The sequence below is a fragment of the Meriones unguiculatus genome, chromosome 3 (genome assembly GCF_030254825.1).
Source record: "Meriones unguiculatus strain TT.TT164.6M chromosome 3, Bangor_MerUng_6.1, whole genome shotgun sequence".
Classification (NCBI taxonomy): Eukaryota; Metazoa; Chordata; class Mammalia; order Rodentia; family Muridae; genus Meriones; species Meriones unguiculatus.
Window position 1 is genome coordinate 57,947,455 of NC_083351.1, and position 20,692 is coordinate 57,968,146.

The following is a 20,692-nucleotide window of genomic DNA, read 5'->3' on the forward strand; positions in this document are numbered from 1 at the left end:
GAGGCCTGAGCTAACTCTGCTGTAGCTTGTGATCTGCTTCCTGTAGTCTTTGACTACTGTTCCACTTTAAAAACAAGTACATGTAGCTGTGCAAGGCCTTTAATCCCAGCACTAGGGACACAGGTAGATCTATGTGAGTTTGAGGCCAGCCTGATGTACAAAGAAAAGTCCAGAGCAGCCAGGCTATTATACTGAGAAACTGAATCTTGAAATAAAAAAAAAAACAAACAGGAAAAAAGAAAGTAATGAAAACCAAGTTCATGTGACCTTGAATAAAATACTCCCCAGAAGTGATGGAGCCTAAGATATAGGCTGAGCTATAAGCCAGTACCCTCCCAGAGCCTTGTCCCTAAGGGCTGCTCCAAATAGCAACTGTTGAAGAGAACATTTATTTGAGTCACATTTTTTTTTATGTCAGGGGTGCCCAGAAACATCCAACCTGGAAGTCCACTCCTCTGCACTCCTGTGTAGTGTGTGTATTGTGTTTGGTAGGATCTCCCTCCTGCTTCTACCAACTCCAACATGCAAGGAATAGAGGCCTTTAGCATCCATTATGGATCCAAGGAGTCAACCCACAACCTAACTCAACCTAGCTAACCCATGTGTATTCTCCGCTTACACACACTCTCCACCCCCACCACCCCCACCAACCTCCAGCATTTGTTTCATCAGCCTGTTGACAACTGTCTTTTTTAGAGCTGGGATTTCATCTCTCTGCTGGACTAATTAGGGGGTGAGGAAGAAATGACAGCCCCTTGCCCTCAGGGAGCTCACATCTAGTTGGGGACTCAAGGTGCACATGAGTACACACAGCACATATACACACACATACAGAAGAGACAAGCACAGGACTAAACAGCACATAACATTCTAGGGAGCCACCTTGTGTTAACTTGAGTATTCCTACAAAGGAGCCTGGGTTGGGAGCCTAGCTCTGGTGAATAAGGGAGGGTTGAGGGTGGGGAAGAACATTTCAGAGCAGTACAGGGGAAGGCATGGTCCAGTTACAGCAGGGAAGATACAAGCTGGGCAATTAGCTGAGGACCATGGTAAGGGCTTCACTAAGTTAGCCAAGGAAAGGAGGAGCATGGAAGCTCCTGGGGATGGGGAGTGCCTACCCTTTCTCAGATCTCTTTGAGTATTTGGTGACCCCAGAATAAGGGATAGGGGTTCAATAAGAATCAATAACCCCAACTGCATGGGGGATACAGACAGTAAGACCCCAGGTCAGGAATCCACAGGTTCCTACCAAGCCCTGGTGGGGAAGAGCACTCTCTTTCCCTAACCAGTGTTTCACTCCAGGGAAGGAGGGAAACATTTCTGGGCTCCCAAATGACCTGCTCACATGTGAAAATATGAGTCCTTGATCAGCAGTGTGCCAGGACCCACACTCGCTTCTTATACCCCTGCTCATTTAGGGACACACACAACTCCTCCACTGGCATCTCCCACTGCCTAGACCCACAGGCACCATGTGCTGGGCTCTGTTGCCTCTCTACCCTCACTGTCCCAGGTGACACCTGCCTGGAGCTGATCACCTGGCCAGCATGTGGCTAATGGAAGCAGGATTCTTTCTCTCTGGGATAGACAGAGAAAATGATTTACCATCCATTCAGCAGTCCAACCTCCCCTTGAGACTCCAAAATGAAGTAGAGCCATGACTAAGCTGAGGGTTCCTTTGTAAAATGTCACAGTTTGACAGACACAAAAAGGAGAAAAGAAACCAAGCTCAGGAGCCTTGGAAATGTCTGGGGCTGGAAGCCAGGTTCTACAAATCAGGTGTACCTTTAAGACTGCAAAGAAGGGATGGATGGACTAAAAGGGGCTCAGCCTTAGCATTCTTTTTCACAAACAAGAGGAGACCAGGAGGAGAGAAACACACTTGTATGGAGTAAGGACAGGATGGCACACAAAATCCCAGGGCTGACATCTTTAATCTGGAGTCCGGAGGCTCCTGAAACTGCCTGGCATTGTGAGAGTCACATGGATATGTGAGTTCTCCTAGGAGAAGGTCCATAGCCTCCATCAGGTTGTAAAGGGACACTTGCCCCTCAAGTGTTAACCTTTCTAGTTCAGAAAGGGCACGGTGCCTTGGCTTCTGAGAAAAACCTAAACCAGGCTTAGGTTTTTCTCACCTGGGTAGACCTTGTCTCCAAAGAACCCATGGAGCTAGCTAGCCAAGCAATGGTAAGACTTAGCCAAAGCCACAGCACTTAGTGGAACCTGGGTGCTGTCTGCCTCTGCATGCTGCCCTGCCAGGCTCAGGACTGGGAGGGGTAAGCCAAGTCTCCTCACTGAAAAGCCCTCCAGGTGCCAGTGTACTTGTGTGCTTTACTTCAGGTAATTCTTTTTATTCATTTGGTTTTATTTTCTCTGTCTGAGTGTTTTGCCTCCATGTGTTTTTTGCCCTTTGCACTATCCTGGGGCTTGCAGAAGCAGGAGAGGTTGCTGGATGCCCAGGAACTGGAGCTATGACAATTGTAAGGCTCTCTTAACTACTGAGCCAGCCTTCCAGTTACAAGTTCAGATGCCTTTTACAATGAAAGCCTAAACATTTGCTCAACCATGTTTGTAGCTGCCTTATTTGTAATAGCCAGAAGCTGCAAACAGCCCAGATGCCCCTCAGTGGAGGAATGGATGCACAAATTGTGGTATATCTACTCAATGGAATATTACTCAGCAATAAAAACAAGGAAATCATGAAATTTGCAGGTAAAGGTGGATTCTGCAAAAGATCATCCTGAGTGAGCGATCCCAGAAGCAGAAAGATACACACGGTATATACTCACTCATATAGACATATAATATAGGATAAACCTACTAAAATCTGTACACCTAAAGAAACTAATTAGGAGGGAGGCCTCTCACTAAAATCCTCAGTTCCTATCCAGAAAGGCAAAGAAGCTGGACATCAGAAGAAGGGGAAAAAAGGGAACAAATCAGGAGCCTGACACAAGGAACCTCTGAAAATCTCTGCCTTACAGACTATCAATATAGATGCTGAGACTTATGGGCAACCTTTGGGCAGAGTGCAGGGAATCTTAGGAAAGAAGTGGGAAACAGTAAGATCTGGAGAGGACAGGAACTCCACAAGGAGAGTAACAGAACCAAAATATCTGAGCACAGGGGTCTTTCCTGAGACTGCTATTCCAACCAAGGACTATGCATGGAGATAACCTAAGACCCCTGCACAGATGTTGCCCATGGCAGTTCAGTATGCAACTGGGTTCCATTGTAATAGGAACAGGGACTGTCTCTGACATGAACTGATTGGCCTGCTCTTTAATTACCTCCCCTTGAGGGGGAAGCAGCATTACCAGGCCACAGAAGAAGACAATGCAGTCACTCCTGATGAGACCTAATTGACTAGGATCAGAAAGAAAGAAAAGAAGTTCTCCCCTATCAGTGGATTTGGGGAGGGGCTTGCATGCAGAGGGTGGAGGAAGGGAGGTATTGCTACAGGAGGAGGGAGGGAACCATAGGGGAGATACAAAGTGAATAAAGTGTAATTAATAAAGAAAAAAAAACCCACAATGAAAGCCTAAGCAGAAAACTGGGGTATGAGTGACACCACTCTCTCACCGAGACTGCCTGCAGCTGAGTGTGGAGACCAGAGCAGTTCCTGTGCCCTAACACAATCAAGTAACAGTTTGCAGGGAAAGTCAGGCCTAATGTCCATAAATCTTCCATATTTCAACTTTAACATTTAAGATGATAGTGGCTATTATGTTGAGTGAAGTAGTGGCATTGAACCAAGAGAAGAAATCTCTCCTTTTAGATGCAAACCATGTTCTAGTCTCTTATTTTTTTAATTTATTTATATTTTTATAAATTAAAGTTTATTCACTTTGCATCCCTGCTGGAGCCACCTCCCTCATCTCCTGCCATGCCCTTCCCCAAGTCCACTGAAACAGGAGGTCCTCCTCCCCTTCCTTATGACCCTAGCCTATTAAGTCTCATCAGGAATGGCTGCACTGCCATCCTCTGTGGCCTGGTAATGCTACTCCCCAATGAGGGGTCAGTGATCAAAGAGCCAGCCACTGAGTTCATGTCAGAGACAGTTCCTATTCCCATTACTAGGGAACCATTTGGAGACTTAGCTGCCATCGGCTACATCTGTGCAGATGTTATCTCCATTCATGGTCCTTGGTTGGATTATCAGTCTCAGAAAAGACCCCTGTCCTACCTCAGAGCTGAGATAACTTCCCAGGCCTCTGAGTTGTGAGTGTCCTGGACACCCCTCCATCTGAGTACTGACCAGGCAGGCCACCACTACCACTACCACCACAACTTTTCCCTCTAATACGCAGGGTCATGACATGCCAGGTGAAGAATAGCTAAAAACTCACAGCCTAACTCAAGTTGAGATTAATGGTGCACACAAATGAGGTAAGAAACAAGATATGGTTAATACTGGAATCAGATACTAGGAGGAGATGATGGCATCCTGCAGGCTAAGGAGCAGCATTAAACCACAATGGCAACAGAGAATCTGAGATGGTGAGGCAGAGTGTGAGGTTCAGACATTAGAGCTGAGGAAGAAGCATGTCCACCCTATTCCTCCTCTCAAGGATGAATGCACCTAGGGGAAGATGGGGGTGGGGTGGGGCTGACAGGAGATACATGAATCCACGGAGGTGTCTCTGAGAAACACTTCTAGCTACTGTTTCTCATGATGCTCATAACAGGCTGATAGACACCAAGCCTGAACGAAGCTGGGAGATAGCAGAGGCCTGGATGCCCTTTGTGATTCAGGAATGAAGTGAGTTAAGGTCTCTGTGACCTCACAGGGAACATCCCTGTCACAGGAACAGTTGTGGTCTTAGCCTGAGGACAACTCAGAGTCCAGCAAGGAGGGCTGAGATTCACAGCAAGCCCCTGTGTCTGCATAGCTGTGGGCTTTTTCCTAGGATGGACACCACCTGAAATTTATCACGTGAGTTATTCTCTTAGTGTGAGCCACATCTTTACTGGGGTCTTTGTGAGGTGGGGAGACTAAACATGGTGAGGGACATTTATAAATAGGGACATGATTGTGAGGGAACTGAATCGTGAGGGATGATTCTCACCATAGGAAGAGCAGGAAACAGCAGGGATCAGAAGTTCCATAGCAGTGGGACTGGCCTCTAAAGACCACAGGGAGAGGAATCATTTGTCTTCCTCTCTGAGGAAGAGAGGCCTCAGAATGATGCCACACAGGTGTATGTAGAATGGGACTCTAATCTCTAGCCTAGGTGAGTAAGGATAATATACTGAGGTTGTCATGTCCACATCTGTCCAGCACACATTGCTTGCCAGGGAAAGTAAAGAAAGTACCTCTAGCACTGAACTCTGATACTTCAGTCCTGGCCAGTAGCAAAGTTTTCATTTCTATTCAGATACCTGATACATATGGAAATAAACATCACTGTCCGTATCACAGGAAATACCATGGCAATCCTCTCCCCTCTCATTCTGTACTTATAGACATATTTTCGCATTCTACGTGTGCTCATAGCTGCAGGTCCATATCCATATATGTGAAAGTACATCAATGTCACATAGCTTCCTCTACAAATATTCATATGGTTACATGAGAGAGTAATCTATGTTCAGGCTCCCACTTTGCTGTGTGCTAAGCACAGTGTGGGAGAGCATGGTCGTTCCTCACACTATACTCAGGCACATAGGAAGAGGCAGGAGAGAGGTGTGGTCAGGCCTCTGTTGCCTCAACCAGAGCTCATTGCCAAGGTAAAGGCTGTGGTGTTGGTGTGAGGGAACTCTGTCTACAATGTGGGCTGAAATTCAGAAGGAATTGCAGGTGTACCAGAAAGTTTGGGGTGTATGATAGGACAAATACATCCAGATTTCTGAGATGAAGTCCTGATTTAACCTTAGTGTTCTATGGTGGGGAGTGGAGGGTGATAGTATATGAGGCCCAATGTCCCAAAGTGACAGTTAACTGCACCTGTGCTACAGCTGTAGACATGTTCAGTGAGTGTCAGTGAGTGTGCCAAGGAACTTGCCAAACTAGGACTTGAACATGACACAACTCAGCAGAGAATGAGCCAAGCAATGACCACACCCATGTGACCACAGACAGGTAGAGGATGAAGCTCTGCTGTTGTGCCCCAAGACAGGGGCAACTGTCAGCCCTGGCAACCATAGTGTGCAGGGCAGGTGGGAGATGCTCCACAGAGTCCTCCTGTCTGAGGTTCTGAAGGGAGTTAGCTTCTTCCCAACAGGACTCTTGTATTTCCACCCTGAGTTGTCCCCAGCATGACTGAAGGCAGGCACTCTATAGGACTCTGCACTCTAGCACTCTACCTAACTTTGTACATTGTATACATTTCATTTCTTATTTGTTTTCCAAGATATGGTTTCTGTGTGTAGCCATGGCTGCCCTGGAACTCTCTTTATGCCCTAGATTGTGCTTATACTCAGAGATCAACCTGCTACTGCCTCTCAAGTGCTGGAATTGAAGGTGTGTACAATCACTGACTACCAACACTCTGCCTAACCCTGTACACTATCAGCAGTCAACCTAAGCCAGCACACTCTACACATTTCCATTTAAGTTGTACATTACTTACTGTGCATATATCTAGGTGCAATTGTGTATGTGTGTGTGTATGTGTGTGCCTTCAAGTACCCAGGTATGCTAGGAATAGTAGAAGCAAAGACCAAAATGGCTGTGACTCAGGCTGAAGGAAGTTGTTGAGATGTTCCTTATGTAACACAACAGGAGACCTGGTAAGAAGCTGAAACCTCAGTGGGCACAAGCAAGTCTGCAGAGTGCCATGTATATACTGTCTCGGGGAGAGGCCACCATACAGAAGCCATCAAGAGAGGCCTCTGGAAGAAACTGTCAAGTGAGTACCTGGTGTAAGACTCAAGGCTGGAGCCCACAGAAGGTTAAGACCAACTGCTTCCACCACCCACCCTCAGCCAACACCTGCAGCTCAAGGTGGGAGGGAAGTACTTCCCTGGGATCTTCTGCCAGGCTGCACTACACATGAACTTTCCTGGATACAGCCTCTTGACATTCAGCTCACAGGCCCTTCCCTGCTCAGCCATACACACTGATTTCCCTCTCCATCTAACTTCATATTTATAACTTCATTTGTAAACAAGCATTAATATATTTGTTGATGAATGTGTGTGCCCATGTGTGGGCGAGAGATTGTGTCAGGTGTGTTTTTCTCCTAGACTCCTCCTGTATTTGTGAGAATAGGTGACAGCAGCTGAGGCAGAGCCAGCACCTATCACAAGACTCCATTTCCCAAAGTTGGACAGGATGAAGCTCTCTGTCATCCTTTTCTCCAGGGAATGACATCCTCAGAAGTCACAGACTACCTCTGTAGTGTCAGGGAGGGAAACTTCATGACATCCTGCTATCTGGGCAAGCCTACTTCAACCCTGTGTTTAATGGTGGTGAATGGAGGGTGTGGAGGCCAAATATTCAATCATCTCGGTACCCAGAATGCTGCAGATGGTACACTTCATGTCTCATGACAAGAGAAAGTTGTTGATAAACTGAAGAGCAGAAATGATAGATCAAGCCTTAAGTGTTGCTCACTAGAGTGAGGGTGACCCATCCCTCTGACCTTGCTTCACCCAAAAGTAAAGTTCTTAGGAGGAACAGGAGGACTGGGTGTGATTCTGTTAATAGGAAATGATCATAAGAGAAACCTTCAGCTATTGCCCCCAAATACCAGTCCAAAAGACACTGTGTGCCTGCACAGCCTTTCAGCTTTCCCAAACAAGGAGAGCCTTGGCCTCTGTGACCTTACCTGAAAGTCATTGTCACGATTGTGGGTGTGTCCCAGGTCTGTAAGCATCAGAGCCTACTAGAGTGTGCTAGGGCTAGGGATTGAAACAAGGACAAGGTTAGCAGAGATGCCCTTTCAGGTAAGTCAGTGCAGAAAATTCTTTGGTGAAGATGTGTATGAACTTGTTAGGCAGCTTTAAAGAAGGGGGAGAACAGCATAATTCAAGGTCTGAGGGTTTCTGATATACAGGACAGATGTGAAACTGAGAAGAGGGTCAGTAGCAAGGGCCACAGGGACACCCTCCCAGAGCATGGCCACAAGTAACTGCAGAGATTGAATAGCATCCCCACACAGCAAAAAGGGGTCATGTTCTGAAGATGGACACAGCCTCCAGGTCCTTGGCAAGGCATCCTCTAGACATTGGAGGACTAAACTCTATTATTTCTCTAAATAGCTGTGATATTCCATCATGGGATCTCACCACAGAAGGAAGGAAATGCCTCTTGGTGCTGCCTTGTGGAGACTCTCTCGTGGGTCTCACAACTTAGAATCATTAGTCTTTATACATGTGCTCACGGGCCCAACCATCCCATGTACAGTCACATGAGGAATGAGAGGATCTTTCCCAACATTCTCTCCCCTAAGTATTGGATGTATGACTTGTTTCATCTGGACTCTCAGTAGTAAGTGTCTGTGATGCTCTGAGAACATTTGAGATACCAGAAAAGGACACCCAGGGTTTTCCTGTATCCACAGCCACAGGTCTAAATGTAGTGGAATGCCACCTGTAGTGCTCTTTATTAAAACTCTACTTTATTTGGGTTGTTAGGCCTCTTCCTTACTTCCACCAACCCCAAAACCTTAAGTAGAGAGAGAAAAGGTTCGTGTGGAGAGGAGGCCTAGACTCCTTATTTTCTCCCAGAATATAGGAAGATAGCAGAGCAAAACATAAAATTTCACCTGGGAAGATTTCAGGAGAGAACCTGGAAGCAGCTGTTGCTATAAACCTTCTAGTGACATCTTGAAAGCTCACTTTCACTGTTTCAGAACTTGCCATCTCCTATGTACAGCTCCTAAAACCAAGTTCCCCATCATTCTTAAGGCATTCTTGGTGTCACTCCTTAGCCCTTTTTATCTTAAACCATGTTGGGGAACACCTGTGGCAGAATGCCACCTGTAGCAGTGTTTACAAAACTCTACTTTATTTGGGGTGCTTAGGCCTCCCTTCCACCAACCCCACAATCCCATGTAAGAAGAGAATAGGTTAGTTGGGAGAGGGGGTCCAGACCCCTTTTACTTCTCCCTGATAGTTAGGATCAAGGGGATCTTTTAGGGCTCTCTATGAATCTTTGTCACCTGCAGACACAGCTAGCAGACTCCTTGATGCCCTTGTGCCCTAAGCATTTCTCTGTCTGTCTAGCTCCAAACTGCAAAACTCTCTGGTCTTTCCAAATTGCTACATACCTCATGCCAATAATGAATGTCACACTGTTTCTTTTTTGGCCTTGTTAATACTCAGAGTCTTAGACCACACCAGTGTATGTGCCCCATAAGGAAAACTATTACCAGCTGGCAAAGATCATGACCCATACATGACAATTAACAGGTGTGGACAAACTATAGCCCAACAGAAATCTCACACTTCAGATTAAAACAAAAGATTAGTTACATAACATACAAGGAAAACAAAGCTTCCAATCATCTAATGTCTCTTTCTTTTATTTTTCCCCAAAATATAGACTATATATGAAGGTGAAGTATGTTTACATCTATGAGGATTCACAAGGATGCAGTACCTCAATCCTTAGGAAAAACAAGTATTCTGGCTAAAAGGATGACAGTATGCAAAAATATACATAAAAGGGGCTTCATGGGTGCCTCTAAGGAAAGACACGATTTAGGAAAGTTAAGAGAAGGGTATGCCTAGAAAATTTTGTGACTTTAAGAAGTGAAGACTTAAAGAATAAAAATGTGGGCATGAAATTATCCACAAAGCTGAGAAACACAGGGCCCAACCAAAAGGAGATGTGGGATTGGCTTTATCACTAATACTAATGGGGTCTGGGCTAAGAAGGAAAGATGTGGACCTGGGCCTATCCCTAACCCTGAAGAGGCCTGGGCCCAAATGAGAATCAAAGTGGGCCTGGGCCTATCACTACCCTGAAGAGGCCTGGGACAAAAGGAGAAGTGGGCATGGACCTATCCCTAAGCCTGAAGAGGCCTGGGCCCAAAAGAGAAGAGACCAGGGCCTGGGCCTATCCTTAACCCTGAAGAGGCCTGGGCCAAAAGGAGAAGAGAAGTGGGCCTGGGCCTATCCTTAACCCTGAAGAGGCCTGGGCCCAAAAGAGAAGAGAAGTGGGCCTGGGTATATCCCTAAACCTGAAGAGGCCTAGGCCAAAAGGAGAAGAGAAGTAGGCCCAGGCTTATCCCTAACCCTGAAGAGGCCTGAGCCAAAAGAAGAGAAGTGGGCCTGGGTCTATCCCTAACCCTGAAGAGGCCTGGGCTAAAAGGAGAAGAGAAGTTGGCCTTGGTCTATCCCTATCCCTTAAGAGGCCTGGGCCCAAAAGAGAAGAGAAGTGGGCCTGGGCCTATCCCTAACCCTGAAGAGGCCTGGGCCCAAAAGAGTAGAGACAAGGGCCTGGGCCTATCCCTAACCCTGAAGAGTCCTGGGCCCAAAAGAGTAGAGACAAGGGCCTGGGAATTTCCCTAACACTGAAGAGGCCTGGGCCAAAAGGAGAAGAGAAGTGGGCCTGGGCCTATACCTAACCCTAAAGAGGCCTGGGCCTAAAGGAGAAGAGAAGTGGGCCTTGGCCTTTCCTTAACCCTGAAGAGGCTTGGGCCCAAACGAGAAGAGACAAGGGCCTGGGCCTATCCCTAACCCTGAAGAGGCCTGGGCCCAAAAGAAAAGAGAAGTGGGCCTGGGCCTATCCCTTTCCCGGAAGTGCCCTGGGCCCAAAAGAGAAGAGACAAGGGCCTGGGCCTATCCCTAACCTAGAAATGGCTTGGGCCAAAATCAGAATTTGTATGGCTCTCGGCCTCTCTGTAACTTTCAAGAACCATGGGCTCATCCTTGGCCTTGTTCCAATGAACTGACACCTGGAATAATTTTATCCTCCAAGAAGCAGACATTGATGATGACCTGATTATGAACACATGTGTGGTACCATGTGTGACATTCAAGGAAACCTGGCAGCTCCTTGAACCCCAAGTAGCCTAGGTCTATATTGTCAACAAGGGTGTGTGGGCTGCACCCTCTCTATCCTACCCAGGATGCATTTCACCACCAAGGAGCCAGGCCTTAAAGGGACCAAACTTGATGACCAGTTGAAATGGACAAAACCATGACCGTGACCTCGTGTAAAGAGAGGCATTATCTTTATGTCAATCGATTTTCTTAAAACAGCCACATCCTAATTAGTTACCAATTTCATGCAATGTTAACAGAAATCTACCATTGATGAGTGCCATCAGACCCTGGCCATGAAGGCCAATCATTACTCACCTAGAATCTCTTTTTGGTACAGTGTGTTTTGTGGGCTGTACCTGCCATTCTAACAACTCAGACAACATTCTCACCTCAAGTGTGTCAAGACAACAGCATGGCTTCTAAGTAATCTGGAGCACACATAAACATCACAGAGCATGGGCACACTGTGGGAGAAGGGTGTGTGGGCGGCACCCAGGAAACCCTGTGTGTCCTGGTCTTATCTGGAACACTACAAATGAAGGACAACAAATTGACCTCAACTCTGACTTAGGTAACACACCACTCCAGAGAGGATGGACACACTTTAACACCATGAGGTGGATGTCTGAAGAATGACAATGACAAAGGCCATAAAGTGACATCAAATGGGTCCTGCCAACTCCTTGTTTACCGAGTCCAAAGGGTCCAGCTTACCTTCAAGGGTTCTCTTCGTCCAACCCAGAAGTTGTGCTCCAGTTTAGAACCACAAGCAGCATACATGGTCTTCTTCATGTCTGGACCACAGCAAAAAAACCATCTCTGGCAAACTTTGGAATGCTGGGTATGTGGACCCCACCCAGGTATGTTACAGGGTCCAGCTGTTTTCAAGAGATCCAAGACAAGCGATCTTTTCTGTGTTAGTGAGCAGCAAGATCTCAGAGGAAATTGTAGCCAGAACAACCAGATTTGGTGTCTGGTATGTGACATCACCTGCTTTGGTCCTCAACCTGAGCTGACCAGAAACATCAAGTCATCTGTGGATTAACAATGTGATGACCCAGACACAACTTCAGTGCAGATGTGTAATGAACAACCCTGAAATCCCCCTCTGAAGCCATGTTTGTGGACATGCTCACTGACAGAATTGCCAAAGATTCCTTAAGCCCTTGCAGGGACTACCTAGACTTGTCCAAATTAATATATCTATTTCCATGCTACTCTTAATGTTTCTGAAGACTTGTAGTCTTATATCATTCTTTCTTGGAAATGTCCTAGCACTGTGTATATAATATAAATATAAGTTTCATATGCTAACATGATCATCCTGAAATGTTTAATTCGGCTCTTTTCCTATGTTTCTAAATGATCCTTTCAATCTTTGAAGTACTTAGGAACAGGCTGAGATGGTTGCTCACAAGTGTAGGAGGCTCCTTGTGTAAGATAAATATCTGTATGCTCAGACCTCATCATCCAGATCAATGTATCTGTTTTTTGGGTTTTATCTTTGAACTTCTTAAGAAACAACCAATAATGCAATGGTGAAGTAGGCAGGAACCCTCATCCACTCTTACATTCACTGAAATAAGATTTCCTTGTTGGATGGGCTGCTATCTACCCCTCCAGTGTAGATATCAGATGAGCACCACCTTTTAAAAAATGCTGATGAAGGGCTTGGCAGACAGTGGAGGAGCAGAAGTTCAGGGAGGGTCACAGGGCACTGCCTCTACTCCTGGAAAGCAGCTTGCAGACCCTGAATGCAATACACTTGGGCCAGCATCAGAGGGCTGTTGTTTTAAAACAAGAGTCCCAATCATTAGATTCTACCCCTAAAGTCTCAGGAGCCAGATGTTGAGGTGAAAGACTACTAGCCCTATGAAAGCACCTGGCTGACCTTCCTGACTAATCAATTTCCCAGAAGGAAGAAGCCTTTCTACTCAGTTCATGTCCCCAGAAAAACCCGAAAGCACCTTCTTTTCCACCACCTTCTCCATAGTGCTTTAAACACCCTTGAACTCAGAAGTCCTGCCTTTCTGATAATCCCTTTCAGCTGGTTACTGCAAACGAAGTTTTGGTTTCTTTGTAAATTCCTTTTTTTTTTTATGTTTTAAATTTCATCCCAAGACTGAGATTTTAGTTGGCCATAGTTTGTCCACACCTGTTAATTGTCACATGCAGGGTGTGATCTTTGCCAGCTGCTAAGGGCCTTCCACTTGCTCCACAGAGAGAGGCGTCATCTAGGACTCAGTATAAATATGAGGCCGAGAAAGAGAAGAAGTGCTGTGTGTGGTGGTGGTCATTCTTGGCCTGTGGTGTGGAGCAGTGTGCAGAGACCAGAGGCCAGAGATGCTGTGCAGGTGTGGTTCAGACAGAGAGAGAGAAACTCTCCAGGGCACAGCAGCATGGAGGAGATTGCTGCTGTGTCTGTGATTGACAGAGATAGGTAGAGAGCCCTAAAAGAACCCTTTGACCCTAAATAGCCAGGAGAAGTAATGGTGCCTGTGACCCTCTACCCACTAACACTTTCTCTCTCCTACTTAATGTTGGGGGGTTGGTGCAAGAAAGCTAGAGGCCTAAACACCCCAAGTAAAGTAGAGTTTTAATCTCCAGGTGGATTGCTGTTACAGGTGAATTGCTCTGGAGTTAACTTTAATCCTGCTTACAGAAAGGTTATGGATTAAAGGTGTTTGACAGGGCTGAACCACACTACAGCCATCTGTTTACAATAAACAGAAAGTTCTTAGATTAAAGGTGGGTGCTAGGGCTGAGCCACTCCACACCTGAAAAAAAGGTTTTCACAGGTCAGAATCTCAGGGTTCATAATGGGATCCTGTAATCCTGAAGCCTCCTCTAGAAGCCACCAAACTATCAACAGCTTCTCACTTTGGGGTGTGGTCAGTGAGACCCTTTCTCTTCTCTGCTAGAATAGTCACTGCCTTGATCTCAGAGTGAGTTCCTGAGTTCAGTACTGCAGATACAGGAGACAGTGCTTTATTCTAAACTCTCTGACCAGTGGATCTTAAAATCTTTCCACCCCTCTTCTAGATGGTCTCTGAGACTCATGGATGGTGAAAAATAATCTCACATATATCCCTGGGGCATATGAGTTCGTTACTTGAGAAAATCATAAGAATGACAAACCATTATCCAGTTTCACTACATGGTGAGAGACAGGATCAAAACTAACAAAATTGGAGATGAGAATGGGCACATAACCACAGACAGCATGGAAACCCAGAGAATCGTAAGATATGCTTTTAAAACCTTTCACTATGTTGGAGAATATTTGAAAAATAATTTTCTGGATACAGAGCACTTAACAAAGTAAAATAAAGGCAAGTCAAGGAACTGAAATAGACCAGTAACCTGGTAGGAAATAGAAACAGTTACTAAATGTCTCTCAACCTCTCTGAGCTCAAAGCCCTGCTGGTGTACAAATCAATTCCAGGGCAAAACAAATCTAGGCAGGAAAACCCTTTATTGAAAAATAGGTCTCTAAAAACAACAATAACGAAAATTTCAGAAAAGTTTACTTTGGCACAGAAGTCTATTATCCTTTCAAACTGATAAAGGTAACACTCCTCAATATATCCCAGAATTAGAAACAGAAGGAACATTGTGCAATTCCTTTCATGAGGCGAAGGGATCCATTTACCTAAAGTACAAAAGATCCAACAAACAAAGAAAATCACAAAACTCTTCCCCTTTTGAACAGAGATGGAAAAGACTCAACATACCTGTCAACAAAGAATGCATAAAATGATCATTCACTATAATCAAGTAGGCTGCATCCCAGAGATTAAGGATACCTCAATAAACAACAATCAAAACATAGAATATACTACGTAAGCAAATTGAAAGAATGAAAACACATGATCATCTCATCACATTAGATGCAGAAAAGGCCTTTTGACCAAATCCAGCACCTATTCAGGTAATAAGAATTGGGAATTTTAGGGATAAGAGGGATATACCTCAGCACAATAAACCTTCCCACATGTGTGCACATACACCCCTGTAAAACTCCCCACACGTGTGCGCATTCACAGTAAACCCCCTCACTTGTGCACATACACCACATGCACATCCCAAACCAAACTCAACTTTTAAATTAGAAAACGTACAACCTGAAGATGTAGTCAGTTGTGTTTACCTGGCATGCACGAGGCTTTAGTTTAATCCTCAACACTGTCAACCTGAGCATAAAACAGAAATATTACAAATGTTGCCTTCTGGGATGACTTGATGACTGGATGAAATGGAGCAGAGGTTTCCTTTTGACATAGAGACATTTTAAATCTTAGAACTTTTAGTTTCAAAACCCTAACCTAAAACCAAAGACCAATCAGTGATTTTAATAAAATCCTCACCCTGAGCTTTTCAAAATTTCCTTAGCCTGTAATGCTTTCTTCTTACATCTTCAAAAAAGCACGATTTTATTGTGCTTCTCCTATGAAGCACGATGTCTTTCCTCACCCTCCTGGTCATATCTCATGCCTCCTCTCCCAGTGACCTTACTGAGGTGGATTGCAGGTCTCTCGACTCTGCGCTCATCACAGTGAACACATATGCCTCCCTGTGTCCTGACAGTCAAGAGACAGACCTGACTTCAGTAGATGACTTTCCACTTCTCACTGATATGCCAGTTTAAAGCACACCATTGTTGCCATTTCAGAGTGAGAAGTGCCTAAACAATGTGAGGAAACTCACATTTTAGGCAAGCCTGATCTAAATCAAATTAAACCAGCTTTTCTCCTGTCGAACTTTTGAGCACCTTCCATTTCTGATGCTCAATCTCAAATTAGCATTCATTATTTCACACTTAACGAATGTTTCTGTGCTGTGCATTCCAAGGCACTAGTGTTCACCAAAACACATTGCAGAAATATTGATCTAATTAAGTAATGAGGACACATTAAAAGTTATATTCTTGTTCCATTAATTATCCAACTTTGCTTTAAGCCTATCTTCAGTACCCTTAGTAACAAATCCACTAAACTTAACATTCTTCTACACAAAAACAGGGAAAGGGATAAATGGCTTGAGTATGTGCCTATATATATTTTAAGTATTTTCACTGACACCTAAAACCTTTACATATTTATAGATGTGGTGTTTTGAAATAAAAACACATTGTATACCCTACATCGCATTGATGGCTGGTATCAAATATCTATAAAGAACTCAAGAAACCAAACATAGACACACCAAATAACCCAATTAAAAATGGAGTACAGATCTAAACATACAATTCTCAGCAGGGGTATCACTAATTGCTGAGAAGCAGTTAAAGAAAAGTTCAATATCCTTAGTCATCAGGAAAATGCAAATATAATAACTGAGATTGCATGTTAAACTCTTCAGAATGGCTAAGATCAAGAACTCAAGCCACAGCTCATGCTGGAACTCAGCCACAAAACTTTCTGTGCATGATTTGTCGTTCCTGTTCGATGTGCAGGGGTAAATATGAAGCAGAAATTAAGGGAATGGCCAAGCTTGAGACCGATGCTACCAGAGAGCGCCCACCTCTGGCACTATTAATGATATTTGACTGTATTTACAGACAGGCACCTAGCATATCTGTTTTATAAGAGGCTTCACTCAGCAACTAATGGAAACAGATGCAATGACCCACAGTCAAACATTAGACTGAACTTGGGGAATCCTTAGGAAGAGGAGGAGGAAGACTTGAAGAAGCCAAAGAGTTCAAGGGCACTACAAGAAAACCTACAGAATCAACTAACCTGGGCTCATAGGGGCTCACAGAGACTGAACCACCAAGCAGAGAGTATGCATGGGACAGACCTAGGTCCTTTGCACATATGGAACAGTTATGCAGCTGGGTCTTCATGTGGGACTTCTAACAGCATAAGGAGGGGCTGTCTCTGACTGTTGCCTGCCTTGGATCCCTTTCCCCAAAGGGGTTGCTTTGTTTAACCACAATAGGAGAGGATGCCATAGTCCTACTGCAACTTGATATGCCAAGGCTGGTTGATAGCCATGTGAAGCCTCCTCTTTTCTGAGGAAAAAGGGAGGATGGGAGGATGGGTGAGAGGGTAGGTTAGAAGGAGGTACTTGGAGGATAGGAGGAAAGGAAAGCTTTGATTATGATGTAAAAGTAATAAAAATAAAGGCAAAAGAAATAAAATACTGCATTTTGCTCAAAAAAGTACCATATTGTATAATGTTCAAATATAAGTATATTTCTTCAAACATTTATCATTTTTTTTTACAGCAAAAGTTCCCAATGGACTTTAAACAAGTTTGGCATGGTTTATAGTTAATAAAACCTAGAGTTATCTGGGAAGAAAGATCCTCAATTTAGAAATTGCCTCAATGCCTATAGACATGCCTGAAGCAGTACGTTCTTAGTTGATGATTGATGTGGGAGGCCACAGCACACTGTGGGTGGGGCCACCCCTGAGAAATGGCCCTGGGTTGTAGAGAAAAGCAAGCTGAGCAAGCCTGTGTGCCACTTTCCTCCATGCTTCCTGCCTCTGTTCCTGCTGCAGTCCCTGCACTGGATTCTCTCACTGGCAAACCCATCCTGGCATCCTCCACCTCCTTCTCTTCCTGTCCCTCTGTCCTTCCTGTGATTCCTTGTGGGAGTCTCCCAGCCAGGGAACCTAAGCCATATGTAACCCATTCTGCCATGCCCAGGTATAGGTGTTTAATAAGCCCATCAGGAATAATGACTTAGGCAGGTTGACTAATTACTTAGGCCAGTAATTAGCATCAGACCAGTCTCCAATACCTGGGGGTCCCCACATCCCTGCCCTACATGGTAACCAGAAGCTGACCAGGGGAAGCAAGGAGCTCTGTGTTATAGCTTGTGCTCAAGGTTTCCAGGGAACTGAGTGGAGGGGGGGGGGTCTACCCTGAGACATACTGAGTCGTCCTGGCTCTGTCCTGGGCTGTTTGTAGACACACTCTCTCTCTGCAACCTTCCTCATAACTGTCATCCTGTCAATTGAGAGCCATTTCAGGCTCTGCTTCCTGGAAGCCTCATTGTGTGGGACAAGGTCTCTGGAGAGTAGGACCCGAGCTCTTGTCCACAGAAGATGGCTAGGTCTGTGTGATACCGGTCACCTGTGGGTGTTCAGTGAGGAACTGTCACTGGGTTCATAGGTCGTATGTGTGACAGTTGGTGAAGGGATCCAAATGATTGCTGGGTAATCCGCAGTGGAGGCACAGAAGTTCTTCTCACTTGGAAACAAGGGCTGAAAGTTGAGTTTGGAGGTCAGGTCAGGGTCCCATCTGAGTATATGTCTTTCACTAAGGTCTTTAACATGCTGCACCTTTCTTCTTCTTTAGGCTCAGGACCCTTCAGTTGTAGGGATAGGCCCAGGCCCACATCTCTTCTTTGTACCCAGGCCTATTCCATGTTAGGGATAGACCCAGGCCAACATCTGTTCTTTGTACCCAGCCCTATTCTGTGTTAGGGATAGGGCCATGCCAACATCTCTACGTTTTAGGCCCAGGCCTCTTCAGTGCTGGGGATAGGCCCACGTCTATCTACTTCTTTTGACCCAGGAGTCTTCAGTATTAGGGATAGTCCCAGGTCAATACCTCTTCTTTCGCCCCAGGCCTCTTCAGGATCAGTCATAGGCCTAGGCCTACATCACTTTTTTTTTCTCCCAGACTTCTTCAAGGATAGGATAGGCCAAGGCATATATTTCTCTTTTGGGCACAGACTTCCTCAGGTTTAGGGACAGGCACGGGCACCCATCCCTTCTTTGGGCCCAGGTCTCAACATAGTTAGGGATTTGCTTAGTTCCACACCTCTTCTTCTTTGCCCCAGGCCTCTTCAGGTTTAGGGATTGGCCTAGGCCCACATCTCTTCTTCCTTAGGTCCAGGTCTCTTCAGGGTTAGGGACTGGCCCAAGTCCTCACCTCTTCTTCTTTGGCCCCAGGTCTCCACAGTGTTAGGGATAGGCCACTTCAGGGTTAGGGATAGGCCCTTGCTAAAACTCTTCTTCTTTGGGCACAGGCCTCTTCAGGGTTAGGGATAATCCCAGGCACACACCTCTTTTTCCTTGAGCCTAGGTTTTGTTTTGTATTTTTTTAATCTTGTTTTAAATTTTTATTATTCACTCTGTATCCCACCTGTACTTCCCTCCCTCATTCTCTCCCATTCCACCCTCCTTCCCTCATCTCCTCCCTGCCCCTTTCCATGTCCACTGATTGGGGAGGACCTCCTCCCCTTTCATCTGACCCTGTTTTATCAAGTATCTTCAGGACTGGCTGCAAAGACCTCCTCTGTGGCCTAGCAGAACTGCTCCTCCCTTGGGGGGTGGGGAGTTCAAACAGCCTGCCATTGAGTTCCTGTCAGAAATAGTCCTTGTTCCCCTTACTAGGGAAAAATCAATTGGTTACTGAGCTACCACGGGCTACATCTGAGCAGAGGTTCTAGGTTATATCCATACATGGTCCTTGGTGGAGTGTCAGTCTCAGAAAAGACCACTGTGTCCAGATATATTTGGTCCTTGTGGAGCTACTATCCTCTCCATGGCATACGAATTCCCCCTTCTTTCATATGATTCCCTGCACTCTGCTGAAGGTTTGGTTAGCAGTCTTAGTATCTGCTTTGATACACTGCTAGGTAGAGTCTTTCAGAGGCCCTCTGTGATAGGCTTCTGTCCCATTACTTCTTTTCTCCTATGTCCAATGTCATTTGTCTTTCTTAGTGAGGATTGATCATCTTACCCTGGTCTTCTTTCTTGTTTATCTTCTTTAGGTGTACAGATTTCATTATGTTTATCATATCTTATATGTCTATATAAGTGAGTATATACCATGTGTGTCTATTTCCTTCTGGCATACCTCACTCAGAGAGATCTTTTCTATATCCCACCATTTGCCTCCAAGTTTCATGATTTCCTCGTTTTTGACTGCTGAGTAGTATTCCATTGTGTAAAATACCACAATTTCTGTATCCATTCCTCCATTGATGGACATCTGGGTTGTTTCCAGTTTCTAGCTATTACAAATAAAGCTGCTACAAACATGGTTGAGCAAATGTCAACCATGTGTACTTGAGCAAATTTTGGGTATATGCCTAGGAGTGGTATAGCTGGGTCTTGAGGAAGCACTATTCCTAATTGTCTGAGAAAGCATCAGATTGATTTCCAAAGTGGTTGTACCAGTTTACATTCCCACCAGCAATGGAGGGGAGTTCCCCTTTCTCCACAACCTCTCCAGCATTTGTTGTCATTTGAGTTTTTTATTTTAGCCATTTTAATGGGTGTAAGGTGAAATCTCAGGGTCGTTTTGATTTGCATCTCTCTGATGGCTAAGGATGTTGAGCATCTCTTTAAGTGTTTCCCTGTCATCCTATATTCCTCTACAGAGAATTCTCTGTTTAGCTCTGTTGTTGGTATAATTTTCTTTTAAAATGTATACACTTTACCCTTGTTCATTCAAATGCTGATTTCTCCCCCCACTCTCTTCTTTCAATCCGGATATTGCATTGTGATACTCTTCCTAATCATCCTGTGTCAACTCTTGTGTGAACAGGCCAAAATAAAGCAACTAGAGACAATGTTGAGCTGAGAGGAGCCAGAGGACAGGAATGAGGGAAGGAGCTAGAGGACAGGAAATGAGTGGGAGGAGAAGGGGTGAGAGGAGAGGGAGGACAGAGAGCTGGGACAGATCTTGGAACTATTTGGAAAGATGGACTGGATCTAAGATATCACTAAAAGCAAGTATAAATTGGGAAATCTAAATGTTAGGAAACTATGAGGGTTTGGAGGTTTAG